This window comes from Alexandromys fortis, unplaced genomic scaffold (assembly GCF_014885135.2).
Source record: "Alexandromys fortis isolate MF-2015 unplaced genomic scaffold, M_Fortis_MF-2015_v1.1 scaffold_89, whole genome shotgun sequence".
Classification (NCBI taxonomy): Eukaryota; Metazoa; Chordata; class Mammalia; order Rodentia; family Cricetidae; genus Alexandromys; species Alexandromys fortis.
In genome coordinates this window covers 7,910,550-7,928,707 of record NW_026067973.1, presented here as the reverse complement: position 1 = coordinate 7,928,707, position 18,158 = coordinate 7,910,550, and the positions used below count along the sequence as shown (strand labels likewise).

The 18,158-nt window shown below is 41.4% G+C and overlaps 1 long non-coding RNA gene across 1 annotated transcript in view; it reads left to right on the top strand.

Moving 5' to 3' along the window:
- The first annotated feature begins 8,746 nt into the window (after positions 1-8,746).
- The window catches only part of LOC126510023 (uncharacterized), a 60,562-nt gene continuing 51,150 nt past the window's right edge, over positions 8,747-18,158 (top strand). Inside the window, exon 1 of the long non-coding RNA XR_007594304.1 lies at positions 8,747-9,937. This is a non-coding gene — a long non-coding RNA (uncharacterized lncRNA). The remainder of the gene's footprint in view (positions 9,938-18,158) is intronic.

The window sequence follows — 18,158 nt, the reverse complement described above, 5'->3', positions numbered from 1 at the left end:
CAGGCAGGTGGCACTCAACTTTGAATCCAGATGGCAACAAGACAGGTAAAGCTGTCTACATTGTAACTCTGAAAAGGATCCTAGCAAAGCTTTTGTTTCCACCAGAAGCCCCACTGGCGTCAGTGTCATGTCCTATAAGAATCCTTGATGTGCTAAAGTTTGTCTCTGACACTCCTAACTCACTAACCAGATCTGGGAAGTCGATGGTGACCGACCTCAAAAATGACCACCAGCCTCTCCCAGCACCATATCAACCTGCCTACCATTGCTCTGTGTGGCAGACTCCCTCCTGTGCTATATGGCCATCGTCATCACTGTCTGTGAAGCACAAGGGGGCTCACTCACTCTGTAGGTGGGATGTGGCTGCCCCGGCTCTTGAAGCTCTATGCACGTGCAGCACCATCTCCAAGACCGCGTATAGTCCCGCCTGCCTGATCTCTCCTTCCATGGAGACAAACAGCAGGAACTTCAGCAAGGATGGACTGTGCTGACTCCTGATTCGCTGGTGCCTCGCTGTGCTGACTAGTCTATAGGCACACATGCACATCCCCATTGAAAACTGGATCTCCAAAGAACAGTCTACAGCCCCCACTGCTGAAGCCACTGGATGGTAGGGCCCAGTGCCGAGAAGGCTCACAATGCTCTCTTGCTGACACTTGAGTGGAAAGAAGGGTGTCGGAAAATAAACAGTTCCTGATAGGTAAACACTGAGTGATCAAAACAATCAGGCAGGTTGGGAATATGCTGGGTTTTAATATCTATGGAGAATCTAGGAATAATGTATATTCAATAACTGGACATAGATGAGCTATACAAAACTGTGACAAATGAGGATAAAGCAGTGGGACAGCCAGGCGGGACATCACAGACCTGTAATCTCAGCACTCAAGAAGGACCAGGCATTCAAGGCCAGCTGGGACTACATGAGAGTCTATTTTAAAAGACTAAATAACAATGAAAAACAAAAATGAAAAAATGCTTGCTAAATAAATACACATAGATATATTAAAGCAGGTCTTTACTCCACTTATTTGGAAAATATAGTTTTGTCCAAGCCAAGCCAGGAATTTTAACAACAATAGTAGATAGCTAGTAGGAGCGTTTTTATATGGAAAAACTTTAAAATGGGTTTTCATTAAAAATTATCCATTTTTTAAAAAACTGTAACTGCAGAAATATTGCTAGTTTTAAAGCCTGCAATAGAACCCAGCTAAGAGAATTTGCATTGTGAGCAATAGCTCTCACTACTCACATTGTCAGGCATGTTTAAGCACACATACTCAATGTATTCAACATAATAGCCCTCAGTAAACTCAGACAAAGTAAAGAAAACTATCTTATCGCTGATGCTGTGTGCTGAGTAAGCCACACAAAGTTAATTGCTGATATGCGCTATAAAATTTCAGTACAGTCAATAGAAGTTCGAGGGTTAATGTGCCCAAGGAAGAGTCAGGAAACCAGAGGTCTATTCCTACCTTCATTTTCTCCCTATCTTAGGATCAAATTACTTAAGTACATAATTCATGTGTTCACAGATATGAGCATATTAGATCAACAAAGACAAGGTAAAAGTTATGACTTAATCCTCTCCATGTATATAGTAAAGGCAATTTAGTTTGTGATAAATGGCAATAAAATTTCAGAAGTAAGTAATAAGTGGAGTGGAAAGAGTCTAAGCCTGGCTTTCTTCCCAGTTCCTACCAACATGTTGCAAAGTGCCCTTGACAGAGTGTACAGACAGTTCTGTAACCTACTGGGAATGTTAGAGAAAGAAAGCACTGGGCCTTTCCCACTTATTGTTTTAAAACGTTGCAGAAGCTTCAGGTCTGAAAAAGGTGTCAAAGAGCACCGAGTCTCGTCTCCAGTAGTATTGGCCAATGGTCATCTCAGCAGCCGTGAGAACTGAGTGTTGCTGTGCCTCAAACAGAGTGAGAACTCTGAGTGGGATTGTGCGTGCCCACATGTGTACTTAGATTCCCTGTTCACTGAGTGAGACAGCTGGACTGGAATAGCAGCAAGCTTTCTTCGAGGTTTAGAATTCTCCAGCTCTCACTCAGACCCATATAAGATGGTTGGTTTTCATATAAACAGTGTAATTTACAGAATGCATTCCATACTTTTCTAAAACATGTAAACATGTGTATGCACAGAGCCTCCCTCCATAAAAATCTTGTAATTGGAGCCCGGGATAGTGACTGGTTTGTAACTCAATCAGCTTTGTGCGTTATTACACTTTCCTTCCCTTATGGGAGGAGGGAGAAGAACGAGAGATTTAAGTGACGAAATAATCCAATCCCCCTGGTTGTTGGCGCGGAGTATTCTCAACAGCTACCGTTTTGGTTTCCTTCCATTTGTTTGATTCTTTACAACAGCACTGTTTACTACTGAGCAAGGGTGCCCAGCACTTTATGAAGTGCCAGGTACAGAAGATCAGAGCTTTAATGTGGTGTTTTAAAATATGACTACAGCCCCTGCTCCCAGCCTGAGCGCCACCCCAAGAAAAACCTGAACCAGAACTGCCCAGCTGTCCTGCTCCGGAATTCCTGACCTATAGAAACTGTGAGGTCTTCAGTCATTGTTTGGGGTATATTTTTATGTGACAACAGATTACTAACACATTTACCTATAGGGAATTCTCACTCATGGTAGGCCACTCCTTAGTTGTGAACAATGACTGAATTATATAAAGTACTCCAGAAGCAGATGAGACTTCAATGAAAATCATCCTCATCTTGCCGAAAAGGAAACTAAGACCCCTGGAGGGGGACTTATTCAAGTCTACCCTTTCTCTCTAACTCAATGCAGGCCTCAAGGTTTATCCTTAACACCCCATCTACTCCTGGACGCCACACAGCCCATTCCTCAGTCCTGATGGTCTGTGCTCCTGTCTCTGTCTTTCTGTCTACATATCTCCCATCCGGGCCTTTTCCAACTCCATTAATCACGGCCTGTTTTTACATGTCTGCTTGTGTCCCCTTCAGTTCTCATTACTGCATCCACAGTTAATTTGTTAAAACACATTTATGATGATCTCACATCTCTGCTCCCTCCAGACCCATTTGCAGACATTGTCGCCTTTGATTTGTGTTTGCTCTCCTAGCTCAAGTCACCCTGGCCTTCTGTAATTATTAGATTACATCTCCTTCCACTCCCAGACGGCCAGGATCTTCCACCTCTCTCTGCCCCATTCACCTTACTGAATTTTCCTCCAGATATGAATCATAACTCAGGCTGTGCTAAGTGCCCTTGTATGAACCCAGGCACCCCTCCTTTATAATACTAAACACCAGCTGCACTGTTCATAAAAAGCTAACTGGCTACTAGACTGTGAGTGTGGAAGGTCAATGACACACAGTAAAGGCTACTGCAGCTTGTAGCGTGTGTTCATTTGGGTTGAGAACATGAGGCTTAGGCCAGACTGCTGACTAGCAAGGGTTGTGTTTGTTTTTGCTGTGCTAGTCTATAAGAGTCGAAGTTGATGTAAAGACGAAAACCTTGACTCTTAGACCTTCATTCCAAATCCACGGCTACCATATAAAATACTACTTGATGCTGTTTGTTTTGTCTTACATGATCCTCATTTTATTCATACAGATAGCTGATTTCTTGTTTGAATAGATACAAGCCTTTTTTTTTTTTTCTTTTCTCAGAATGATATCCAGGTATGGTGGCTTGAATAATGACTCCCAGAAGCTCATGTGTTTGAACGCTTAGTCATCAGGGAGTGACACTATTTGAGAAGGATTGGGGGGTGTGGCCTTGTTCAGGGACGTGTGTCAGTAGGGTGGGACATTGAGGTTTCAAAAGCCCATGCCAGGCCTGCCACCTACCTGCTGCCATGCTGCCCACCAAACACTTTAGTAGAAGTTGCTTGGTCATAATGTCTCTCCATAGCAGTAGAACAGCAACGGACACCCGGTAAGCAGTCTAGAGCTGGACCTACCTGCTCCATTATCAAAACTATCTGTTCCACCACCTTCACACTCTTCTGCCCTCAACACGGGCCTTCCATCTCAAGGCTAAAGATAGTTGCTCTATCTCCTGCCATTCTTAAAGCCAGCAAATGAGAGATATAGATAGTAGATAGATAGATAGATAGATAGATAGATAGATAGATAGATAGACAGACAGACAGAGACTGAAACTCATTCTTTTCAGGATATTTCTGAGATTATTTCCCTCTATCTACTATGTGTATATGTATTCATATATCATATTATTATAAATATATTCTTTATTGGTTTTAACTTTATAATGTAAGTATATATTGCATTCATTTTTAACTTAGTTCTAGGACCAAATGTAACTACAAATCAGATTAGTACTGAATAAATATTTCTTCTTGTTTGTTTGCTTGTAGGTTTTTTGTTATCATTTGATCAATTGATTGATTTGTTGTTGTTGTTGTTGTTTTAGGTAGGGTCTTGATCACTGGCCTAGGCTGACTCAAACTTTCAATCTTCTTCTTCAATATCTGAATTCCTGGAATTATAGACATGTATTACCTTGTCTTATCTGAGAATGTGAGTCTTCACTCTGGATGGTCATGTACTTAGTTAGCTATTTGTTGTATATGGAGGCAGGGGATTTGCATATGCATGTGGAGGCCAGAGAAAAATCTTAGGTATCATTCTTCAGAAGCCATCTACTTTTTTAAAAAACAAACAAACAAAAAACAAAACAGGGTCTCTCACTATCCTGAAACTCACCAGTTAGACTAGCTAGGCTGGCTGGCCCACAAGTCCCAGAGATCCCCTGTCTTCACCTCCCAAGCCCTGGAATTACAAGCATGCACCACCACCTCTGGCTCTTCACATGGGCTCTAGGATAGAACTCAGGTACTCATGCGGTGCACCAACTGAGACATCCTCCCAGCAGAAAAAGGCCATCTTTTATAGATGATATGGAAATAGTTACGATAAATATATTAACCTGCAGAGTCTGAAGTTTGCATACTGGTATTTATTTAGCAGGAAGTTAAAAGCCAGGGAAACAGGAATGAGTGAGGTAGTGGGTATTGAAACAGGGAAGGAAAGAGCCAATGCTCAGTTCTTTCCTGAGCTGGCTATCGTTTGAGGCAGGCACAATTGGCAGCTTGACTTTAAAGGGCAGTTCTCAGTACTGTGAGTGGTCATATCTTAGAAGAGTTTGTCCACATGAAGAACATGGAGAAAGTCGACTGCTTCTCCCGTCTGCTATCAGTTAAGGTTACCCTACCAGCTGTCCAGTCCTCGACAATCCAGCTGGGCAGACGTGGACGCTGAAAACATCCCGTGGCATCTCCCCAGGATCCACAGGGCAGCCTCAGAGAAGGAGTCAGTCAGGGTGTTGCACGCATAAGAGGAGGATCAGCATCATATGGCATCTCCCTGAAGTCTAAGTGTGGACAGAACTAGTTCACTGCCGGGGCAGCAGTGGAGGAGAAAACAAGAGGCTGAGGCCCTGAGCTAGACCAGGCTCGAAGATACAAAGTGGCACCTCAGAGGCACTGGCAATGGGATATCCTACCATCTCTACCACACCACTCCAAATCCAGGTTCAACTCGCTGACAAAGTCAGTGTGTAAGACCCTGCATCCTCTGCCCTGCCCAACACCTAAGACATGTACACAATGAATTAATCAGTAACAAGGACCATAATAGAATTTAGGACCCACCCACTCGTACTCTGAGGAAGTCATCATAATTAGAGTGTGAAATGCCCCTCACACGCTCATGGATTTCTGGTTGACTAGGACTTGGCGGTCAGTTGATGGACTTTGGGGAAAGCAATTGAATCCTGAGGGTTTTAATCCATGGATTTATCTATTGGTGGGGTTATAATACAGTGACATTGTTTGGAGGTAAAAGGTAGGTGGTAGGGCCTAGTTGGAGAAAGGTCACTGAAGGAGTGCCCGAGAGAGAAGATATATCTTGTCGTTAATGCTGTCTTCTTCCTCCTGGCTTCCTGGCCACCATGAGACAAGCAGCCTTCTTCTTTCCTCACTCTGTCACCAAGATGTCTTCCTTCCCTAAGGCCCAAAGTAATGGAGCCAGCTGCTGATGGGCTGAAACCTCTGAAGCCACGAACCAAAACAAGTCTTGTCTCCTTTTCAGTCATTCTCTTAGGCGTTTGTGGAAAAAGGAGGCGGCCCTGAGTGAGTCTGTGCTGTTGATACAGGCACGGTCATGCCAAGGACCCCATAGCCTTGTGCTGTTGATACAGGCATGGCCATGCCCGGGACCCCATAGCCTCAAGCTCAGGGAAAATGGCAAAGCCTTCCCCTCTGGTCCATGTGTGGGTAGTGTGTGCAGAAAATGTCCACCATAGCTTCACCCCCCACCAGATATTTACTGTCTGAAGACTGCTGTCCTTCAGAGACTGCTAACCCTGTTTTTTTTTTTAATCTAACTGTATACCATAAACTCTGCCCCCTGTTTGTCTGAAAGTAATAAGCCCATTTCCTTGTTCAGATGTATGCAGTAGCCTCTGCTCTGTTCAACTGTATATAATAAACACTCTGAGCCTCATAGGTGCTGAGGTTTCTCTATCCAAGAGCCCAGACCACATGATCCTAGCCTGTCCATGAGTCTGTGTTTGTCTTTTTTTTTTTCATTCCTGTGCCACCCTGTTGTCTGAGATTTCTGTCCTTCCTGATCCTGCAGCCATGCAGCCCCAAAGAAACACACAGAGGTCTACATTTATTATAACCTGGTTGGCCTATTAGCTCAGGCTTCTTATTAACTCTTACATCTTAAAGTTGCCAGCTATAATTCTTGTCTGTGTTAGCCACATGACTTGGTACCTTTATCAGCAAGGCAGTCTCACCATGCTTCCTCTGTGTCTGGATGATTACTGCAGACTCAGCCTTTCCTCTTCCCGGAATTCTCCTATTCTGGTCGCCCCGCCTCTACTTCCAGCCTGGTGGCCCTATCTATACTTCCTGCCTGGCTAATGGCCAAACAGCGCTTTATTAAAGCAATGCAACTGATAAATCTTTACAGGGTAAAATATCATTGTCCCACAGCACCCAGTGATCTCCATTCCTGGTGCTGAACAAAAGGCCAGGAGGTATTTGTCATAGAAGTATTGAATCTAATATATGTATTGCCTGACTTATAAGTTGATGGGGGAGTGATTTCTTAATAATAAAGAAACTGCCTCGGCCCTCATAGGACAGAAAATTAGGTAGGCGGAGTAGACAGAAGAGAATTCTGGGAAAAAGAAGCTGAGTGAGGAGTCTCCATGATGCTCCCACTCCAGACAGACGCAGGTTAAGATCCTCCCTGGTAAGCCAGCTCGTGGGCTACACAGAATATTAGAAATGGGTTAGAACAATATGTAAGAGCTAGCCAATAAGAAACTGGACCTAGCCGGGCCAGGCAGTGTTTGAAAGAATACAGTTTCCATGTAATTATTTCTGGGTATAAGCTAGCCATGCGGGCGGCCGGGTGCCGGGGACGCAGCCCTGCCGCTCCTATTTCAACAGATGGCGCCCAACGTGGGGCTAAATCCACTTAAAAACCTGAGAAGCCTTAAAAATAAGGGAAACAGAGTTTAACACAGATTTTTGCTGTTTTGTTGGTGACATGCTGTAGAGAGATTCCTGATTCAGCAACAGCAGCAGAGAAAAAAAGCTGCGTCATTTTAAAGCGCGGCTTCCTGGTGCTATGCTGCCAGCGTGAACTCTGGCTTTAAAGCATTTCAAGGCTTTTATGGGACTGGATGTTTCTGTTCCCACTTGGGATCGGAGGAGATTGCTCTGAGACCTGCCGATGGCTCAGCGTTCCCTGCCTACACCTGGGCAGATGGCGGAATCAGGCTTAGGCAGGCGGAAGAGCATGGCGGATTCCTGCTGCCATACAGAGACGCGTTTTCAGACTGCGCAGTGCTCTGCGTGTCAGATTTGGCTGTAACTTGGATAAAAAGAGTTTCTGTGCTGCACACTCAGTCTCAAAATTAAATTGCTGATTGCGGCTCCAATGTAAACTGCTGTTTGCCTGTAACTGTGCTCAGCTCAAAAGCACCAAATGACTCTGAGGCAGGAGCGGCTGCTCCTTGCTGAACTGTGCTGATCTCAGGCAGGAACTACCGTAATTACCTTAAAACCGTGCAGTTAAGGTTTAGACTGGGCAGGACACAGGCAGTACCGTATTACCTATACATGGTGCAACTTAAGTTTTTAAGAAATGCTTAACATTTTAAGAAATGCTCCTGGAAAAAAAAAAAAAAATTACAGATTCACAGTAAAACAGATTCAGACACCGTTGGATGAATGTACGTAGGCTTGGGGAAAAAAAGAGAATATAAAGAATAAAGTTAATGTCTTAAAAAGAAAAAGGGTAAAGTCTTTAAAGAGACAGAGTACAGAAGTACAGATAGTTATAGATTAAGAGAAATAAAGAAAAATAAGCCACGTAAAAATGAAAAATTCACAGAGAGTCTGGATTATGTACATTGTGTTTTCTTTAAAATTTTTGACTGTGAAGGAGCTAAGTACAAAGAGACATTTTATTATATGGGCTGCTAAGCTGAACCTGCACATATGTTCTAAAGGTATCTTGACTTCAAAATTTGGATCTAAGGATATGATGCTTTGGAGAGGGTCTTCTTTTGTTTCCACAGAGGATGTGACCCTATGGATTGCATCTATCCCGGTATGGTATGATAGACCACGCCCTCCTGAAAGGTTGCTGTGAACACCCTCAAAAAATTACTTCACTCAACTGCCAACCGAGATGAACCTGACACACAGGTTACACCCTAAATGATCTGATTAACAGTGCCCCCATTCAGCAGGAAGCAGTTTGGAGAGAAAAAACTACGCCCATGTTCCCAAATATTGTTTATAAATGTTCTTTTACATTTAAAGGGGGATATGATATAGATATGAATAATTTGCATTGGTATGGATTTTAAGGTCAATTTTGTTATATGTATATGTATTTTTGAACTTGATTAAGGTATTGTGATTATGTAGTTCACTTAAAATGTAATGTATAATTAGGAAATATAGGTTGTTAATGGATAATCATTGCTAATAGTTAAGCTTGTAGTCATGTTAGTTAGATTTTCTAGATATATAGAGATATATTTCAATTAGATAGGCATTCTTCATATCTTTCAAAGACTGCAGAATATGGCATTTAAAATATTTTAATAACTTAGGACTTTTCATGACAAGGAGACACGTCTGCTCCTGGCAGCACCAGCTACTTCAAGAGGAAGATGGGCATCGAAGAGGATCCTTATGGAGTTGGATAGTCATTTGGGCAAGAAACTGCTCTTGCCTGGACTGTTGCATAAACTGGACACAGAGAACCCTCAGAGAGAGGACTGCTGAACTTGCCTAAAGGTGAGATGGTCTTTCGGGGTTCCTGATTCATGAAAGAGTCTACAAGACATTCTACAGAACACAGCAGAAAGTGACTGAACTGTCTTTAAAATTTCCTGCTTCATGGAAATGTATCTGGATACCATGGGCCTGTAGGCCGAAGATGGATGCCCCAACGGTACAGAGGAACTTTGGGTGACTGTCCAGGCAGCGAGATGTCTCTGTCATTTCTAGAGTTTTCTTATTTCTTGTTTACTTAGATAATATTATATCCTTCTGGAGTCTTTGATGGAGTTGAAGAATAAATAGTTATAGTTTTCCTTAGTTATGATAAGAGATAAAATAGATATAAATATTGTAACTGTAATTCTTACTTGATAACTGTTTTGTTATATGTAATTTTACTATGCTAAAGTTAAAGCCTTTCTTTTTTGTTTAAACGGAAAAAGGGGAAATGATGTGGGAATGATTTCTTACTAATAAAGAAACTGCCTTGGCCCATTTTATTGGATAGAAAATTAGGTAGGCGGAGTATACAGAAGAGAATTCTGGGAGAAAGAAGGTTAGAGGAAGAGTCGCCATGATGCTCCCACTCCAGACAGACGCAGGTTAAGATCCTCTCTGGTAAGCCAACTCATGGGCTACACAGAATATTAGAAATGGGTTAGAACAATATGTAAGAGCTAGCCAATAAGAAACTGGACCTAGCCGGGCCAGGCAGTGTTTGAAAGAATACAGTTTCCGTGTAATTATTTCTGGGTATAAGCTAGCCATGCGGGCGGCCGGGTGCCGGGGACGCAGCCCCGCAGCTCCTATTTCAACAATAAGTGGCTTTTTATTTAATCTTCATGATAAACCCCATTGGGAAATACTATTCTGTTCCTCCTCTCTTCCTTTCCCCCTCTTTTTTCTTTCCTTCATTTCTTCATTTATCTATTTGTTAGGAAACAAATAAGAGATACTACCATGGCTGGTATCCAGGAGCCCAGGATCTAAAGTCAGGCTAATACCTATTTTAGAGCTTGCACGGTTGCTGAGATGAGGATTAATAATGAAAACACTGTAAAATCTGTGAGGATATGAAGATACTTGGGGGAAAGGAAATTTTCTTAAAGAACACATCAGGATCTGATGGATATTCTCTGCAGAGTATGCCATTTGTTCCCATCTACAAATTAGCAATGCCTTCGGCAGAACCAGTCTCTCTTAATGGACTCCTGAAGACATCTTTTGTTTCTAAACTTTTCCTCCTAAAAGGTTCACACCTCACCCTGCTTTTCTTCTTGTACCACTACCCTTGGCTCCACCCATGCATACACTTGGGAATAACAATGTCATTACTTTCTCCTTCCTTCCCTTGTTCCTATGACAGATAATGACCCAATTTAGGTATTGCTAGGGAATTTCAGAGATTACAAAATAGAAAAGTTATGGAGGACTTAAATAACAGACATTTCAAAGGTATACGTAGCTAAAAGGCTCAGGTGACTCCTTGCACATTCTCATTTTCTTGGAATGTTGACTACATCAATCTTGCTGAGATTTCCATTTTTCTCTGGCCCATCACTTTGGTAAAAATGAGATCTGGGCAATCTAGTTCATTGATCTCATAGTTTCTCTCTGACTGGAGCCTCTGATGTTTGCTTCATCTGGGAAAAAGGTACCATTCTTCCATCCTACCAATGTCTGAAATGAACGGAAGCACAAAGGAGAGGGAATAGAGGAACTGGCTCACATGTGGTTTGTTTAAATTTTGGGGATACCTAGATTGCTCATCTTCACATTTGTTTCTTCATGTAGAAGAACCCTATCAGAAGCTATTGTGAGAGTAGGCTCTAAAGTCAAATGCTTTTTCCCTTGCTGGAGTTCTTTTATTCTCTACTTTTTTGTTTTCATTCTAAGGTAATCATTCATGCATGCATGCATACATAACTAAATAAACACAACACCAAATACCATCAAAGATCTTAGAGCGAAGTAAAATGCTTGCGCTTATCCTTCATACCACTGTCGTTTCAATGTGTTTTTAACCTACTGCAATATCCAATGTGTTTTACATCATTTTGTTCTAAATCACAACTGAGATCATTCCTCTCTGAGCAATTCCTGTTGACCTCATCCATTATATATTTACTTACTCTTTGGCCTCAAGCACTGTGACTTTTATCTGCTTCTTCTCTGTTTTCTTTCTGAATGCTCTACTGAAATCTGGTCTCACACTGTGCTTAAGGACCTTGACCCTCCCTGAATTGTCCTGAGAGCCCAAGGCCCTCCAGCCTCTCAGACTCCCTGAGACTGAATCATTCTTTGGAGTTAGACCAATGGGGACAAATCAATCATTTGCCACGGGGTCAGAATTATCAAATAAAACCCAGAGGACTGAGAATTCTTTACGTGCATGAAGATATATGTGACCTATGTCTCAGTTTTGTCCCTGATAGAACACAATTTAAAACAAGAAAATCTAGACTGAAGACAGAGTGACTCTTCACAGTTTTAACCATTCCTAGCACATGAGGTCATCCTTGACAACTGTGGCTGAGAAACAATCATTTCATATCAGGCCACAGTTTCTAGTAGGGCCCGATATTAAAACATTAAGCTAAAAAAAATGCACTAATCATTCCACAGGCTGTCTTAATTTTTTTTTCACAAAAAGTTTACCTGTGAAGCAACATCAGTGAGTATTTATGGTAGAAAATCTATGTATACCAAAAGAAAAAGACGTGATTAACATGCTTGCAAGAATAACAAAGAAATGACATACAGTTTAATGCAATGTTAATGAATGTGGCACCTCATGTCAAGTAAAGGTGATGCTCTGGGGGCTGGAGAGATAGCTCAATAGTTCAGAGCATTTGCTCTTGCAGAGGACTCGAGCTCAGTTTCCAGTACCCATGGTGGGTAACTCAGAATCCTCTGCAACTTCCAGGAATCTGACTTCCTCTTCTGGTCTAAGTGGGTACCAGGTATACGAACGAGGGTACATGTGTACGAGCAGGCAAACACTCATAAACATACATACACAGAGACAAAACACTCATAGAATAAAAACAAATTTTTAAAAAAGATGATGCATAGCCAGGCGATGGTGGCACACGCCTTTAATCCCAGCACTCAGGAGGCAGAGGCAGGTGGATCTCTGTGAGTTCAAGACCAGCCTGGTCTACAGAGCTAGTTCCAGGACAGGCTCCAAAGCCACAGAGAAACCCTGTCTCGAAAAACCAAAAAAAAAAAGATGATGCATAGGTTATTTTTCTTTAACATTAACTCATACCTTTTAAATAAAACATATCAAAATAATTATCTCATTAAAAGAACTTGTTATATTGAACAGAGCAGAAAATGGTGTTAACATTTTAAAGCTCGTTAGCAGGGTAGTAGTGGTGCACACTTTTAATTCCAGTACTCAGGAAGCTGAGGCAGGAGGATTTCAAGTTCCAGATGAGTCTGGGCTACATAGCCACACCCTATGTTAAATTAATTAACTAATTAAATAGTTTGGAGAATGAAATGAGATACTCTCTCTCATATACTAAAATATTTTTAAGAAAACCAATTTGATACTATGCATCAGGATTCCTAAATACATTCATAGTCTCTGATCATATACCCATTTCTAACAATACCAAAAAATAAGAACGCAGTTTGACATAACCGCTAAAATATTCTACACTAATATGATAACGGTTCATTGATTCCCCAGAACAGCTTAGATATCCTCAATTCAGAAGTTCTTAATAAAGGCAGGTAGAAAGCTTATTGAGTAAAAGCGCTTGCCTCCAAGATGGACTGCCTGAGTTCAATCCCCAGAGCACATCTGGTGGAGAGCGAGAGAACAGTTTCTAAAACTTGACCTCTGATCTCCACCCAGGCAGCATGGCAAACATGCTCTCACAAGTATGAATACACACGAATGAGTAAATGTAATAAAAAATTCAAACTTATAACAAGTATTAAGTGAATTAGAATATATAGTGTCCAGTTGTACCCTGGTGTCTGTGCTTTCCACAGCTGCAGATTCAACCAAGTATGGAAAATATCTGAGGGGAAACTCTGCGTCTATACTAACCTTGTACAGCGTAACATACAGTTAACATACAGTGTAACAACTGATTGCATAGTATTAGGTACTCTAAGTAATCTAGAGATGATTTAAAGTATTCAGGATTATGTATGTAGATTATATGCAAGTGCTATTAACTAGTCCCATGGAAGGCACTTGAGCATTAGCAGATTTGAGTATCACAGGACATGTCCCGAAACTGACCCAACCTTCTGTGGATATGAGAGGTAACAGCATAGTATAATAGCATACATAATAAGCAATATGACTTTATATGAAAAGGGGTATTATATTTTTAAAGACTAATTTTGTATTAAACAATCATTTTATAGTCTTGAATCACAATACAAAATAATCAAAATAATATTGTCTTATAATCCCGTTTTACAAAATTCTATGTTTTACATAGAAAGGTCTGAAAACAAAAATAGAAACTCATATTTTGAGTGATAAGAAACACAGTATAACATTTTTCTTCATATTTTCTAAAATAACTTTTAATATGAAATATTATTAAATCACCTTAATGCTTTAAACATTATTTCAACTTAAGCACTTTATTTTTGAGATGTTTGTCCAAGTAAGTGCAAATGCTAATTGTTAACAGTCCATACTTCTTGAACACAGGGGTTGTCTTCCCTTGCTGAATTAAGCTATCCTTTCTCTGTTGTTGTATTTTAATCTGATGAATTCTGACATATTTACATAACACTTATGAAAATATCACCACAATACACATAAATAATACATCCACTAGCTAGAAAAGATTTTTGTGCCCTTTAATAATACATTGTCTTTTCTTCTTTGCACCCCAGATTCAGGCAGGCACAACTGACCTGGTATTGTTGGGGGTTTTGAAGGCTTTCACTGTGGTCCAGGAGGATGAAGTGATTCCCAAATGCTGGGGCCACAGGCGCATGTCAGCATGCTCGGCTCCAGTCTTTGCTTTATTTGTGATAGACTATGGCGTGTGTGTGTGTGTGTGTGTGTGTGTGTGTGTGTGTGAGGTGTAGGCATGTGGGGGGTGGGTGGAGGGGTTGAGGAGTATGAGTGTAGGTGTGTGTGTATGTGGCGTGACTCCCATGTTTGAGCCTCTAGGGACTGGGCCCAGGACCATTCATTCACATGCCAGGCATGTACACTACCACTGATCTATGCTTCTAGCCTGACCTGATCTCTCTTCTCTTCTCTTCTCTTCTCTTCTCTTCTCTTCTCTTCTCTTCTCTTCTCTTCTCTTCTCTTCTCTTCTCTTCCTCTTCCTCTTCCTCTTCCTCTTCCTCTTCCTCTTCCTCTTCCTCTTCCTCTTCCTCTTCCTCTTCCTCCCCTCCCCTCCCCTCCCCCTTCCCCTCCCCTCCCGTCCCCCTCCCCTCCCCTCCTCTCTTCTCATTTCTCAGACAGGTCTGGCTATATAGTACTCTGTATGACTTTAAATCCCTCCCCCCACCGACGCCATTTGTTGAAAGACATTTCTTTCTCCCAGTGAGTTGCATTCGTTCCTTTGTGGAAAGTTACTCGGATCCATTTCTTGTTTTATTCTCTGATTCCATTGATCTGAATGTGTATTTTTATGCCTCTTCCATACAACTTTAATACTCTTGATTTGGAATTAATTTTAAAACCAAGTAATTATGCCTATTAGCTTTGTTCTTTATTTTCCAAAGGTTTTGACTATTCTAGACACTTTGCATTTTCATGAACCTTAGAACATGCTTATTACCACAGGGGTGCGGGGAAGACCTGTAAGATCTTGATTAGGGTTTAATTAAGTAAGTATGTTAATTATCAATATTGCTTTTTAACTACTAGCAAAGTGCTTATCTCCATTAATTCAAGTAATTCTTTAAATTTTTTCAATCATATTTTATAGTTTTAAGCATGCAAGATGTAACATATTTGGATAAATTTACCTCAAAGTATTTTATCCCATAAATTAAAATATAAATAAAAATTAATTTTTTTTTCATTTTATTCATGTGCATTGGTGGTTTTGTCTGCATTGGTCTGTTTGAGAGTGTTGGATCCCCTGGAACTGGATTTGCAGACAGTTGTGAGCTGCCATGTGGGTGCTGGAAATTGAACCCAGGTCCTGTGGAAGAGCAGCCAGTGCTCTTAACCGCTGAGCCATCTCTCCAGCCACTAAATTTTTATTTTATCTTGAGACAGGGTCTCTCTCTGTGTAGACCAGGCTGGACTGCCGCTCACTAGATCTCCCTAGTGCTGGGGTTAAAGGAGTGCACCACTGTGCCTGGCAGTAATTTTCATTTATTTTAAACTGTTACTAAAAAAAAAACATTTTTAATAAAAGAACATCACCTCCAAAATTAACCAGACTCAACAACTATACAATTTAATAACTTCTGCAGTTACAGTAGACATGGGGGTGGATGGAGAGATGGCTCAGCAGTTAAGAGCACTGTCTGCTCTTCCAGAAGTCCTGAGTTCAATAGTCAGCAGCCACATGACAGTGCACAACCATCTATAATGGGATCTGATTCCCTTCTCTGGCATGCAGGCATACATACAGACAGAGCTCTCTCTCTATCTATCTCTATATCTATCTATCTATCTATCTATCTATCTATCTATCCTATCTCTCTCTATCTATCTATCTATCTATCTATCTATCTATCTATCTATAAACTGGCATTGGTTGTGCATGCCTTTAATCCCAACTCTTGGTAGACAGAGGCAAGCAGATCTCTCTGAGGCTGGTCTCGAACTACAGAACAAATTCCAGGCCAGCCTCCAAAGCTACACAGAGAAACCCTATCTCGAAAAACCAAAAACAAGCAAACAGAAATAAATAAATAAGTTTAAAAAGAGAATAGACATTCAGAACAGACGCTGTGGAGCTTCATGCAATATCTTTATTTTATTTTAATATATTCAATAACAAATGGACCTTAAATGATTTGAATTTAACATTCAACAGTTTATATCTGGATGTAAGGTATTCTGACACCTTGGGCAGTTTAAATTGGAAATGTGTAGCATGGTAACACATACGTGTGATGCCAGCACTGCAGAGACTGAGGCAATAGGATCTTGAATTCAAGGACACCTTGAGCTACATAGTAAGACCCTATCTTTAAAAAAATGTGTGTGTGTGTGTTAAGCAGCAAGTGCTGGTCAGTATGCAACAAATTCAGATACTCGATCACAAATACATGAGTGGAACCCGGAGCTGTGTGTTGTTTGTAGGCGTGTTTAAGGAGCCGGGATTGTTGGCTCTGATAATAAATTTGAATACTCGATTACAAAGACCGTAAGTGGAACCCTGAGCTGTATGTATGTTGTAGGCGTGTTTAGGGAGCAGTGGTTGTTGCCTCGGATCCTTTTTTTCCCCTTAGAGAAATGGAGACTAGGCTGCTGCAAGAGCCGTGTGGTTCCTGCGTTATATAATAGTTCTCCAGCCTTTGTGTAGAATAACAAAGTCAAGGGAGAGCCACTGAAAATATTCTCCAAATCAAAGGCCCATACAACAGACCCATTGTGTTTTTTTAACATAGGTACATAGCATACCATTTATTGAAAATACACAAAGATATTATCAAACCTTTTAGACAGATTTCAGGAAATCCTCCCAGTTTAAAAAGAAAAAAAAAAGAGCCACACCTAATTTACTATTATTTGGAAAAACCCTTTGGTTTGTGTGATAAAAACCAAAATAGGCTGATTATACATCTGGCGAAGTGCCAAGACATTCTGTGAACACTAAGATAATGGACCGTCATTGTACTGTTTGTTATCTTGCCAATTCCTGTCAGACTAGTCCTCGGCAGTCATGTGGGCTGCCGCCATTTATCAAGAGCCTGCTGCTTAAAAATTTCCTCCTGCTTGTCTAAAGCCAGAGCTCATTCGTTTGTTAAATACACGGTTGCCGAAAGCTCCAAGATTCCCGGTAAACTTCCACTGTTTGTAAATCCAGGAAAAGTGTGGAAGCCTCTGCCTTCAGAAACTGAGACAGCGGTTGCTCCGGCCTTTCTCTGACGCTGTAGCCATTTCATTTTCTTTTTCTGGTTTTTCGAGACAGGGTTTCTCTGTAGCTTTGGAGCCTGTCCCGGAACTAGCTCTTGTAGACCAGGCTGGTCTCGAACTCACAGAGATCCTCTTGCCTCTGCCTCCCGAGTGCTCAGCTTAAGGGCGTGCACCAACACTGCCTGGCGATGGAGTCATTTTCTAAGCCTTTGATTAGCAATCTTTTTAGATGCCATTGAAATAAGAATTCTCTATGTCCTATGCTAAGGATCTTCAACAGACAGAAATAGTCACATAACACTGCAAAATTATATAACCTTAAAACAAAAAAAAAATTAATGGATTTTTTTTTTTAAATGGGAGACAGCCTGCTCCCTGGAAAGGTGGGGAGAACAAAGTCTAGGGAAGGAACTGGGGACGCAGCGGCTCAGAGAGCTGGTTTTCAAGGTCATTTTAATCGTAGGACCATTGTGATAGTTGGTTTTGAGCCTAATACCGTCTTAGCCGGGTCCCCACTGGCATGTCCCCTAGTGGTCCTGTGCTCCGTTGAAAGCGGTGGTGACTACTTATTTCAGGGCCAGTTCTAAGATAAGATGGCAGGATTTCCTGTGAGACAAGACACAGGCTTTTCTTTAGGATAATAAACATTCCACAATCCCGCGGAGGCAATCCTTTATTTGTTCCCCCTGCTCTGACAATGGGAAGGCACAGAGCCTCAGTCACCTTTGGCCCAAGGCCACTGTGCAAGCAGGACTTCAAGGAAAAGCAGAAAGATAAGGCCCCAGTCCCTAGGAAGGAAGA